Consider the following 13,478-nt stretch of genomic DNA (forward strand, 5'->3'; position numbering starts at 1 on the left):
CTCAGAAAGAGAATACGCTCATAAAGATTCTCTCCTCCCAACTTTAGCTTTTTTATAGACCCAGGATTCTTTTAGATGACTTTGCAGAAGGCTGATAGAGGTACTTCTGCTCGTTTCAACAAGACATGGTTAGTTCTCATTCTCCTTTCATACTCCAGATCAAGCAATACAGAAGTATAGTAAGTCTCCCAGTGGCATGGACCATTCTGGCTGGAGCTGATGGGAGTTGGGAGCATACGAATGGCCACAGGTTTCCCTATCCCTCTGTTACAATTCTAATCAGCTGCCAGTGAGATACAAGAAACACACAGCCAATTATGCTTTGAAAACCTCTTAAAATTACATCCGCTGAATAATATTTTTCTTGTGCCATTGCAAATATACTTCTGCATTGCCAACATGCCTATTAACTTTTGCTGCTTAGGAAAGGCAATGTGATTAGGACTACAGGGAAGAGCAGTCACTCCCGGTGGGATATTTTTATTTGCTGTATATACACGGTTTGTATTTTGCAAGTGCCATGTGACCATTATTGTTGTTCTCTCTCTCTCTCTCTCTCTCTCTCTCTCTCTCTCTCTCTCTCTCCCACACACCACACACCACACATACAAAAGACGAGTCCAAGACATTTCATTGCCTTGGATAAAGAAAAGCTGGCATCCCCATTTGACATACATAAGCTGATCAATCTGTAGGCAGCATTTTCCACCACAACTAAATGGCTGTAAGGTACACAAAGCAGATCTCCCTTTCCCTTTCTCTGTGGCTTCAAAATTCCCAGAGATGCTACATCTCTACAAGGGATGTATAAGAAGCAGCATTCCTATATGTGAGCAGGGCTCAGATCCTGCAGCACTCGACGATTCCCACAGGCTCAAGCGAGATACGTCCTTGCACTACTTCCTCAAACTTTCCTGACACATAAGAGAAGAATCTCTGCAAGGCAATGTGCCTCCTTTCCAGTTCTTCACAGCAATTCAGGAGGATTTCATGGCTGATGGTACTTGGAGGCTGTTGAGAAACGGAGGAAATTCAAAAGGGACACACTTCCGATATCTCCCATTTAGTGTTATTCACCAGCATAGCCAAGAAAGCTTTGTACAAAAATCGGGTCTGAAGCCAGATTGAAATGGGACCATATAATCAATGAAAACTTGAGCTGGCCAGCCATAAGAATCAAGGATCAAAAAAACACGTGGCTCTTTTACAGACCATGCCAAATGTCTGATCCGCATCATCAGACGGCAATAACTGAAACTAATCCTAGCAATGAGCCAAGGCCTTGGTACAGACCCTGTCGCCAAACAGGAATTTTAAGTGTGAATGAATGTGAGAGATTTCATCGGCAACGTGTTTTAGCAAACATGTCCGCACAAGTTGCTGAGCCATCGGGATTCTCTGCAGAAGGCCTAGGCATAACTAGGTCGTGAAATACGTGGGGAAATTCTGCTGGATGACACTATGCAGACACAATTGTATGAAGTCTTCGTACAATAGATTAAGGCTGTGCACATACCATACCCTTCAAAGCACATTCAAAGCACATTATTTCCTTCAAAGAATTCCAGGCACTGCAGTTTACCCCTCACAGAGTTATAATTCCCAGCAATTCTTAACAAACATTAGTGCGGAGAATTCTTTGACCAGCGAAATGTGCTTTGAACATTCTTTAAAGGGATACTACGTCAGACACTTCTTAGAGCAAGTTTTTAGATTTCAAGTACAGTGGTACCTCGGGTTAAGTACTTAATTCGTTCCAGAGGTTCGTACTTAACCTGAAACTGTTCTTAACCTGAAGCACCACTTTAGCTAATGTGGCCTCCTGCTGCTGCCGCGCCGCCGGAGCACGATTTCTGTTCTCATCCTGAAGCAAAGTTCTTAACCTGAAGCACTATTTCTGGGTAGCGGAGTCTGTAACCTGAAGCGTATGTAACCTGAAGTGCATGTAACCCGAGGTACCACTGTATCTAACAATTAAAGTTTGGCAACTTTTTATTTTAAAAAAAATCCTGAATATCAATTACTGGGGAACAAAAGCATGTTTTGGTTGTGGGTTTCCTAGAACTATCTAGCTGGCTACTGTTGGAAGCAGAGGGTTGGATGAGATGGGCACTTGGGGTGCATTCAGATGTTAGTTTTCTTGTCTATAATGCTAGTGCTCCTGAACCAGTAACGTTACTTTTCCATTGCATGACCTGCTGGCATTATGGAACATCAGCTTGATAGTAATGCACGGCCATGCCGTGCTAAACTTCATTCACACCAGTGGATGTGGTGTGAGACGACAGCTGGTGTCACTGGACACATGTCACCACCCTCTATGCACATCCACGCTTCTGTCCCCCCATGATTCGCCCATGAAAATGGCAGGAAAGAACTGTATGATGCAATAACACCCCACATTTCATCACATGGCGTGAGCCACGAAAATGGCGGGGAAATTTTGCGGCAAAACTCCCACGATTTTCCAGCATATCATGGTTGCAAATTGTTTTGTTGTTTTTCCCTGGAAGCAATTGATACGGAAATGAGTGTTAAACTTCCACTAGATTCCACTCAATCTTACATTGTGTTAAAGATCACGTAAATTGTGGAAGTGAGCTGGTCAGGAAACACAGAGGAAATGGAATAAAGTGACTGCAGCCTTGGTGTTACCCAGCAGCCTTCTTAGGCTCTTATTTTTCATTTTAACAAAAAACTTTAAAAGGTTCGCTAATAATTGTAGTATCTGAACAAAGATGTGAGGAGCAATGCAGAAATGTCTAAACACTGAAGGAACATTGTGTAGCATTCCTTTTGGAATCAACAATTTTATTTACTTATTTTTAGCCAAATTGCTATGCTCCTTGATGTCACTGTCACTATGACAACATTATGATAAGAAAGGACTAGTCACTCTAGGCTACCTAGAAAAAAGATTTGTCATCTACATTTTTGCATAAAAGAATAAGAGCTACTGTGTGAGAGTTTATTGACTACAATGCTAGGTGGCTTATGGTGAACTGCAGCAGTGACTGCTTGGAATAATAATAATAAAAAACCACCCTGCTCTTTGTGAGAGGTAAGAATTTATTCAACCTAACTGTTGTTATTATTTTTACTCCAAAGCAATCACAAGGGAAGTAAGGATGAATATTGCCATTCTGTTGGATGCTTAGTTTTAATTCCCCAAAATGTAATTTCTATGTTACTGTTCAAGCTAATATTCTGAAGAGCAGGGTTGGGGGACTGAATGCGGCCCTCCAGAACTCTTTACCTGGCCCTTGGTACTATCCCCAGCTACACAACCTTTCTTAAGGCCATGCTCTTCACTGCCCCTGTTCAGTGTCCTCCTTGAATGTTTTTGCTTCACTGGAAGATGTCCTTGAATGCTTACTTGCCTGAATGGAAGGTATGTGCAAGTGAATGTGGAAACTAACTAACTGTAAAAAAAAGGCAAACTTTGCATGCATTGCTCCATCTATTTTTTCTCTTTCCCTGCCCATCACTCACATGTGGCCCTTGGAATGTTTCTACTACAGTGGTACCTCAGGTTAAGTACTTAATTCATTCCGGAGGTCCGTTCTTAACCTGAAACTGTTCTTAACCTGAAGCACCACTTTAGCTAATGGGGCCTCCCACTGCCGCTGCGCCGCCGGAGCATGATTTCTGTTCTTATCCTGAAGCAAAGTTCTTAACCTGAAGCACTATATCTGGGTTAGCGGAGTCTGTAACCTGAAGCGTATGTAACCTGAAGCGTATGTAACCCGAGGTACCACTGTAAGGGGATGTGGCTGTTCAAGTGAAAAATGTTCCTCAGCCCTGGTGTGGAAGATGTTTGAGGAGATCTAAAGCCTGCTTTTGTAACTACTGTGGAACTGAACATTGATGATCTTAGCTCAGGTATTTTTATTCTTTTTTTTAAAAAAAAAAAAACCTGCACTTCAACCTCTAATTTCCTTTTTATTTTATTTATAGCAGGTTACAATATTAACTTTTAATGTGCGGAATCAGAGTCATTAAAGTTCTAATTTAAATTCAGTTTTGCAACCTCAGGTTCTTCCCCCATGTTAAAAATATTATAATTGCGCTGGCAAAAGTATATTCCACTCCAACTGCAGAATCATCCTGCTCCTATTCTGCTTTCCTATGGTGGCCTGCCAACATTATGACACTTGCTTTTTAGGAATATGCAATGTGATTGTGGCATGGGAGTATGATTATATAAATGCTGTTTTCCCTGGCACGGTTTGAATTCTTACTGAATCTAAGCTGAGTCCCAGCCAACATTGTTGGAGGGACTGTTTATGTCTCTGCGTTGGCTGTCTCTTACTGCACAAGCCTAATTAGTTAAATATATCCACAGTGTGCTGACTTGCTTTATCTTCTTGGCTTACTTGTTACAAAAAGGAAAGAAATTATCAATGAAGGTGGGGGGGGAACTGCCCCTCTTGTTGCCATTAAAAAATACTTAGCCACTGGGAAGCACATTCTGGTCCCATCTGTTGGCAAGAGGAGTAAGGGCCACTGGAAGATTGCACCTGCTACCTCCCAAGGAGACATCAATGGCAAGGAGAGAACCATTTGACTCTAGCTCTTGGTCAAAGAAGGAGCAGCTGCAAGGAGCTTACTTCCCTCCTCCCTCCCAGAAGGAATGCTTCCCATTGCCATATGGTTGACCCATGTGTGAACAACAATGCTGGACTGGATAGGCTTTTGGTACGATCCCACAGGGCTGCTCTTAAGCGCTCTGGGACCTTGCCCGTTGGTCCATCTGTCGCAGTAATGTCAACACTGACGGGCAGCAGCTTTCCAAGATTTCAGACAAGGTTCTCTTCCAGCCCCAACTGGAGATGCTAGGGACTGAACATAGAATCATAGAATGACTGGATCGTAGAGTTGGAAGGGACCTCAGAACCTTCTGCATGCAAAGCAAATGATTTACCACTGAGTTACGTCCCTTCCCACTCTCTGCAAAGTGCCATTTGACCTGGGACTGCTGACTCAAAACCAAGTGTACTTTGTCCTCTTGATTAGCCTGTCGACTAAGGCCCTCTAAAACAACACACAGTCTGTTGTGAAGATAACTTTGAGGATCATTCAACTGAAAGGCAGGCTAGAATTCAAAATAAATTAACTGTGCAGTCCTATATGAATATATAGGAGACCATATAACACTGGTCAGAAAGACCTACATTGGCTCCCAGTACCTTTCCAAGCACAATTCAAAGTGTTGGTGCTGACCTTTAAAGCCTTAAACGGCCTTGGCCCAGTATACCTGAAGGAGTGTCTCCACCCCCATCATTTAGCCCAGACACTAAGGTCCAGCGCCAAGGGCCTTCTGGTGGTTCCCTCACTGCAAGAAATGAGGTTACAGGGAACCAGGCAGAGGGCCTTCTCGGTAGTGGCACCCACCCTGTGGAAGGCCTTCCCATCAGATGTCAAGGAAATAAACAACTATTTGACTTTTAGAAGACATCTGAAGGCAGCCCTGTTTAGGGAAGTTTTTAATGTTTGATGTTTTACTGTGTTTTTAATATTCTGTTGGGAGCCACCCAGAGTGACTGGGGAAACCCAACCAGATGGGTGAGGTATAAATAAATAAATTATTAGTATTAGCATTCGTATTTATTATTATCTGCTGGATCAGGCTAGTGGCCCATCTAGTCCAGCACTCTGTTATCACAGTGGCGAACCAGACACCTGTTGGGAAACCTACAAGCAGGATTTGCGCCCTTGAATACTCTCCCCTCCTGTAGTTTCCAGTAACTGGTTTCCAACATGTTTGCTTAGATCTAAGCACCGTTGTTTTCAGTGATGCCTACTCCCTCTTGAATGCTGACAACGTTGCAGGGGAAATAATTCAAATGTCAATGAAAAATGAAATACTTTATCTCATATGGAATCAAGTGATGTTTTTGCCCAATCTGAGCTTGCTTTATTTATTTCACCTTTGCGGAGAGATTATTGTGAGTGAGAAATAAACATGCTCTCTAGGGCTTGTCATTTCTTGTATGTTCCTCCTTATTACACTGAAAGCAAGCAATGGAGCCATTACAAAACTACAACTAAAAATAACAGTATACTATAAACTTCAGGTGGTTTGTGAAGATTAGATTACGATGATGATTCAGACAGTACCAACTGCTGTTTCAGCAGAGTTGGGGAAACTAGAAAAAAAAAACCTAGGTTGCAATCCTAAAATGCTTTCCTGGAAGTAAGTCTTATTGAACTCGGTGAGGTTTATTTCTGAATAGGCGTGCATAGGATTGCACTGTTAATGTATAGTCTCTCTAGAGTGAAATGCTGCCTCAGCATTAGGAGTATCAATGCATGCTGGTTGTGTCATGCGCTGATCAGTATTTCAAATGATGGCTGTTGCTACAAATTGAACCTATAAGTAAGCAGCAGCTTACCATGAGGACTGGGTTACTTTCTCTATGCTGCGACAAAGAACATGCAGAACTCCTCCTTGCTGTTCTTCTCACACACCTTCTCCAGAGCCAGTCCTCAGTGGCTGAATCACTTCCTTTCAGCACTTTCACTTCCAATCAGCACAAAAGGTGAGAAGGCTTCCCTGTGGTTGAAACTCTTCCCTTTCATGTTGATTGGGCAGCTTTAAGATGCTGGAGACAACGACCTTGCTGGGACTCTGCTACAGAAACACTAAAGGGTCTTTCATCTCCCCATGACCCTGGATCATTGCACCTCTTAGGTTTTGTCATTGCATCCATCCTCCAGAAGCAATAGGGAGGAGGAGGACCATCCGTGCTTACAATGTACTTTGGAGAGTCCCCACTTTTTGCTGCTGGCTAGGAAGGTGGAAAGTCTCTGGGAGCATGCAGAATGCTGTGCGCAGTGCCTTGGATTCTGGTTTACTCCTTTCCAGCCTGTGGGGTACAATTGTATAAATAAATGTCTTGAGGTTGGTGGTATCACACCTGCTCATATTTCTCAACTCATCATCTCAGGACTTGAAGAACAAGTGAGACATTGCCAAATATCATCATATGGTTATTGGGTCCCTTAGGTGGAAGATATAGACATTCAACAACAACTGGAACCTTGCATAGTAAATTCCCAGAAGCAGAGAAATACAGAAGGCAAATTCTCAACTGAAGGGATCTTGAGGCGGCTTAGTCTCAGAGATAAATTCCTCAGTTTGTCTTGGAATATTACCTTGCCAATCACAAAGTAGTTGCCAGAAATTGTTGAAAGAAATAAGTAATTACCATACTTTTCCGTCTATAAGACGAGGGTTTTTTATTAAAAAATTCGCTTCGAAATTAGCCCTCTTCTTATACATGGGTAGTACAGAGGGGGGTTGGGCGATTGGTCTCAGCCGTGAGCAGGAGATTCTCAGCAGCGATAGCGTGGGTGATTGGTGGCTGTGAGAAGGGCTGCAGGCAATTGGCTGCCGCTGCGTCAATAGGGTGGCCATTTTGCGGGTGCGTGTTTCGGCTACGCATGCAGTTGTCAGCGGCGGGTGAGCGATTTTCCGCACCCCCCCCAAGAAGCTCAGCAACTCTGGGAAATCCAAATCCTCCCCCCAAAAAAGCTCAACAACTTTGGGCAATCCTCCCCATTTTCTTAATTTTGAGTCCCCCAAAATAGGGGATGTCTTATGCATGGGGGCATCCTATAGACGGAAAACTACAGTAACCCTCCACAGAGTGATCATAAATTTGCATTCCCATTTAGCAACTGATATGGGCATGGGAGTCCTGATGCATGCATAGGACACCTCATCTCCTAGGACAGGTTGTTAAGACTTCAACTTCCATTAGCTCCAGCCAGCATGATCAATGGTAAATGATGATAGGAACTAGGTGATAGATTGTCTAACAGCATCTGGAAGACCTCAGGTTCCCCATCTGTGCACTCATAAAAACACATCTCTAAGTGCACTCCTTCAATGTATGCAGAGGCTCTATATGTCTGTCACATAAGTTGGCTCAGAAAGCATTTTCAGGTTGTTCGTGCCCGCCATTTTTGTTGGATGTCTATTGTAGGAGACCTGCTGAGGCTGGAAGTTCCTTACCAACTGCATGATAGAGATAAGCATTGAGTTGAATTAATTAGCTGTTTCATGTACAGTGCTTGAAAACATTGAAATAACAATGTTTAATTAATGGGGGAAACAGAACATTGTGGGGGAGTCTCAAATGTACTGATTGTTAAATCTAAAGAAAGAACGCCATTTACTTTTAGACTTTAAGCAATTATGTGGACCATGAACCAATGCTGGAGTTTCTAGGTTGCTGCTTGTTAACATGTTTTAGATAAACAGAAATATCAGGTGTTGAAATGATCTGGCAAGTTCTTAGCTTTAACACTGTTAGTGTCAGCTGTTGGGGACAATTAAATAAGGAATCACAAATTATAAATGGAAGTAGAATAGGGTAAAAAAAAAAAGCCTGTTTATTTTGAAGATCAAGAATGAGTGAATAAAAGACCCAACTTAAGCTTCTTCTAAGCCAATTCATGAAATTATTATTATTATTATTATTATTATTATTATTATTATTAATTATTTTAAAGGGCTACAGGCTTGGGGCTTTTTTGATGGCAGGGTGGGAAGGTTTGAACTGAAAACAATAAATGAATTTTGTAACCAGAACAGCATTCTTGTGATATATCACATTATTTTCCTCTCTGAATATGTTCACCTAGACGGTCTCCTTCTGTTTGATAGATGTTGATCTTGTGTGTATAAATGTAGAACTCCTTTTTAGAACATAGTAGGTGTGGCTGGCTGAACTAACCATTCTAACCAAATTGTGTTGATATTTCTAAATCATTAATAAAACTGGCTATCCTGGGAGGGTTCCTTTATTGTTCATTGCAAACAGATTTTTTGATGAAAATTACAATTTTAATTACACTGGCTTTTATTTGCACCTTCCCAGTGGGATGCTTACTGCAAAGATTCTCCAAACTAGAGCTATGCATGGACTTCGATGCCTACGTATGCGACTTTAGCATTTTATTTTAATACTTCATCCGCTGAAACAGAGGATCCTTTATAAGTGGCAAGACCTCTGTGCAATTGTGTCTCTTGTGTTTGTTATTATGCTAGATAGAACCCCCATGAAGTAAGGGAAACATGACAAAGTCCCATTGGAATTAACAAGGTCTAAGTTTACAATTAATTACATTTAAAAGCAAGGGGCAGTTTGTGCCTCACGTGGGTATTGCAAAGTGGAACAGTTAAAATTTGTAAAAGCGTTTTTCATATTAAAAGTGCTGTTGGAATATTCTCATGGTTCATTTGTTTCTGTGTATGGCTGATCTGCAGTCACCTGTGTTGGCTGGTGTCTATTGGTAGGGCAGGAGGCGGGGAGGCCAATGACAGGTGGAACTAGAGTGAATAACAGGCAGAACCAACACATTCTCATTTTGACCCTGTCTTTCTCTCTGCAAACTTCTACAGAATCAACACTGAGATTAAAGAGGACGGAGCCAGCAGTCAAGGCCAACTTGTGAGATGGAAGGGTGGTTGAAAGCACATTGAGGTTGGTGGGGCAATGTCTTATTCCTTCTAACAGAACAAGACCCACCGTCCATAAAGAAGGAATATTTCAGAAAATTAAAGAAGTAAATCTCAACTCAATAAACAAGGTCCACCATTCTAGGGGAAAGGGGATGGTTTGAACAATATTTTTTTTTAAAAAAATGGGTTCGTGCACAAATTAGATTCCCATTGGGAGAATGAACCAAGACCTTTTCTGAGCAAAATATCTGCAGTGGAAGAACTACCACCACCCCCTTTTTAAGAGGAATGACATAGAATAAGAGGGTAAAAAATATAACACCCACTCACAGACTAGCTCAGTTAAGTGCTAAGCATTGTTATTTTCAGAGACGCTAAAAAGAAATCCATTTCCCCCTAGAATTGATTATTTGATCTGTCACTTCCTTGACAAAAGTGACAGGAGATTTTAAAACTATTGATTTCTCTCCTTTTTTATCATCTAAGCATACTTAGAAAAGAAAAATGTATGATGAAGAATTTTCCCATATTTGTGTCTAACTAAAAAAAGGCCGAGGGCTTCTTTTACTGCTGCATAAATATCTCATTGGAGATGGACAAGGTGCTTGAAACACGTCCAACAGCTCTGTATTGTCTACACTGGCAGCAGCTGTCTAGGATTTCAGTTGTGTTAAGTATAATTGGTTTAATTCACACAGAAATTGTGAATGCTTGTGTATTGCTGAAAGGGCTTTAACATGGTGATTTCCCATGGGCTATATTAAAGCCAAGAGGTGGTCTCTGAACTCCTTGATAATTAACTATTGTTTTCTGCTAGCTAACACATGAGTGTTTAACCTTAGATCATATGAGAGGTATTGAACTGAAATTTCGCCATCTCTGAAGGGTCGTGGCTGGGGTCATTATTCTCAGACTCAATGAGAGTGAGGACATAAATTAAGCTCTCCAGGTAAACAGCTTAAGGCAGGAGAGACAGACCTTTGCTTTTGAGTCTGTTTGGAGTATTTCATATGGAGTGGCATATTATCTTATGGAACTGTTTGGATGTATCATTCTGTTTTGTTTTGAAGAAAGTTCTGCAAGTTAAGTTTTGAATAATACCTAGTGGGTCTGGGCAATGCTTCATTTCCAAAGGGAGTCAGTTTTCATGTATCCAGTCACTTCAAAATGCACAATATTAATATCTGGTTGTACCTGGAGATGGGGGGCTTCCTGCATGCAAAGCTATAGCTCTGCCAGTGAGCTATGGTCCTTAGCCAGCCAGCATTTGTCAAAATGCTGTTGAAATGCGCTGTAGTGTCGTAACAGCTGAGAAGCCAATTGCCTGTGTTAAAGTACACCAACACCACCTTGTTTGTGGTGCTAGTGACTCACTGAAAGGCTTTTGCTGATTCTCTCTGATCATTAAAATGCAGGAAGAGCACAAAATTACTATAATTTGAGGCTTAAATGTATGACACGGCACTGACTTTTTTTGCTTGCCTGTATTTGGGGCTAAAAAGGTTAGATTTCTATAAATAGCACACAATCCAATAATCGGTAGACTTGTCTGTCTTTGGCTCCTGGGAATCTTCAGCATTTTCTTTTCTTGATACCAAGCTCAGGAGCTTTAGTTAACAACAATTTGGAAGGAAGAAAATAAATCCTGGATTGATTGCCTGCCACTTTGCATTTCTTTCTTAAATTTGCCAAGCTTTTGCAGCATTGTCTCATACCAAAGAATACCCAGTTCTCTTGGAGAGGGTTTTTGGGTCTTGCATTAAATCATGTGTGTGTTTCATTGTGTGCAAATTATCCTTACAGGCAAATGGCCTTTTCACATGCCCAAGAAAGGGCTCCAGAGAGTTTTCCTAGCTTATAGGTTATAGCTTTGATCCTAAATGCGCTTATGTAGAAACGAATTCCACTGAAATCATTTGACCTCTGATAGTAAGTGGCCCAAGGATGCGGGTGGCGCTGTGGGTTAAACCTAGGACTTGCAGATCAGAAGGTCGGTGGTTCGAATCCCCATGATGGGGTGAGCTCCCATTGCTCAGTCCCTGCTCCTGCCAACCTAGCAGTTCGAAAGCACGTCAAAGTGCAAGTAGATAAATAGGTACCACTCTGGCGGGAAGGTAAACGGTGTTTCTGTGTGCTGCCCTGGTTCGCCAGAAGCGGCTTAGTCATGCTGGCCACATGACCCAGAAGCTGTACACCGGCTCCCTCGGCCAATAAAGCGAGATAAGCGCCGCAACCCCAGAGTCGGTCATGACTGGACCTAATGGTCAGGGTTCCCTTTACCTTTACCTTAGTAAGTGGCCCAAACGCATGGCTGGCAGGTGCTGGCATATGTGACACCAGAATATGTGCCAGCTGACAAACCTTTGCTGTCTCTTTCATTAAGGTCTTTGTGGCTGGGTTGTTCTGAAACCAGTCACCTCTTTGAATCTGAAAAGAGAATTTGGTAGCTCCCTCCCTTCACACATTCGGTCACTATGGGAGCTTTCCTACTGCAGCTTATAGCAATTTGTGATTTAGTGGTAGCTCTGAATGCAAAACACCCCAGTTTCAATCTACCGGTAGTGCCGGTAGACCCTTCTCTGAAATTCAGGAGAGCTGCTGCCAGCCAGTGTAGGTAACGCTGAGCAGAATGGCCAATGATCTGACTTGAAATAAGGCAGCTCCCCGTGTTTAGGGAGGTGGATTCTTGTGAGGTTCACAGCAGAAGAGGACCAGGCAAACCTCCCTTCCTGCAGTAGTCCAGCTGGCTACCCCTTAGTGCATTAATTATTGTTCTTGTTTAAAAAGAAAAAGAAAAGGAACACTGTCATGATTCCAAGTCATATATCTTGCCTTGTTTGGTCCTGATAGTGCTATATTTGCTGTTTGAAAATAGTGTGAATTGGTTCTTAGCCTCTGGTTATTGGTCGAAGGCTCTTAGATGTCCTGTGACAGATGTGACATTCTTTTCTTTCTGCCAGGACATCTCTATCTCTACTACTGGTTTGCCTTTTGGACAGCTATAAATAAGACTTCTAAGACTCGTGTGGCTAGTGAATAAGTCTCAACGATCTTGAAAGCAGCCATACAATGAAAAGCAATTAGAGATGACTAATGTGTGTGCATCAGAGATGCTATGCTATAAAGGCGTTACTAAATTGTGGTTTTTCTTCTTAGGTGAGAACCATTGTGCAGTCTGCATTGAAGAACACCCCCCCCCCAAGGTTAATTGCTGCACTGGGCAGGGGGCATTATTTTTTTCAGTACTGGTGAGGCGTTGAACCTCCTTTTCTTGGTGTGTTGTGGTGCTGATGAACACACACACACACACACACTTTGTGTTAAAGAACACAAAAGCAAGCACAGACAAAGCTGCATGCTAACCATTTAATGTAATGTGTAGCTGGGCCCTAACCTAACCTTGAAAACCAAACCCTCAAAACTAAGATTAAGCCGAGCAAACAGGAGGATAAATGGGTGCATGTTAATATGCTAATAAACATACAAGTGAGGTCACTGCCAAATGCACTTTTCTTCCATGATAATTAAAGTCTAAGGGCTGCTGTGCCCCTTTCAGACACCATAATTCAAAAGCATCAGTTCTTCGGCGATCAGCCTTCTTTATGGTCCAGCTCTCACTTCCATACATCACTAATGGGAAAACCATAGCTTTAACTATACGGACCTTTGTTGGCAAGGTGATGTCTCTGCTTTTTAAGATGCTGTCTAGGTTTGTCATTGCTTTTCTCCCAAGTAGCAGGCATCTTTTAATTTCGTGGCTGCTGTCACCATCTGCACTGAACATGGAGCCCAGGAAAGTAAAGTCTCTCACTACCTCCATTTCTTCCCCTTCTATTTGCCAGGAGGTGATGGGCACAGTGGCCATGATCTTAGTTTTTAGTTAGGTTCACATTAAAATGCAAACCAAACTGAATTTCTGCCCTATTGCTACTTCCAGCTAAGCCTATGTTTGTATAAACTGTGTGCCTCATTTGTACCCTACAACATGTAGGGCACACATTGCGTG

General features: G+C 42.2%; 1 protein-coding gene across 1 annotated transcript in view; it reads left to right on the forward strand.

The window, feature by feature from the left end:
* The first annotated feature begins 2,034 nt into the window (after nt 1–2,034).
* Nucleotides 2,035–13,478, forward strand: part of DGKB (diacylglycerol kinase beta) — a 248,765-nt gene continuing 237,321 nt past the window's right edge. Inside the window, exon 1 of the mRNA XM_083578600.1 lies at nt 2,035–3,061. The gene's annotated coding sequence lies outside the window, so the exon portion shown is untranslated. The remainder of the gene's footprint in view (nt 3,062–13,478) is intronic.

This window comes from Podarcis filfolensis (assembly GCF_964270895.1).
Source record: "Podarcis filfolensis genome assembly, chromosome: 12".
In the NCBI taxonomy this organism is placed as follows: domain Eukaryota; kingdom Metazoa; phylum Chordata; class Lepidosauria; order Squamata; family Lacertidae; genus Podarcis; species Podarcis filfolensis.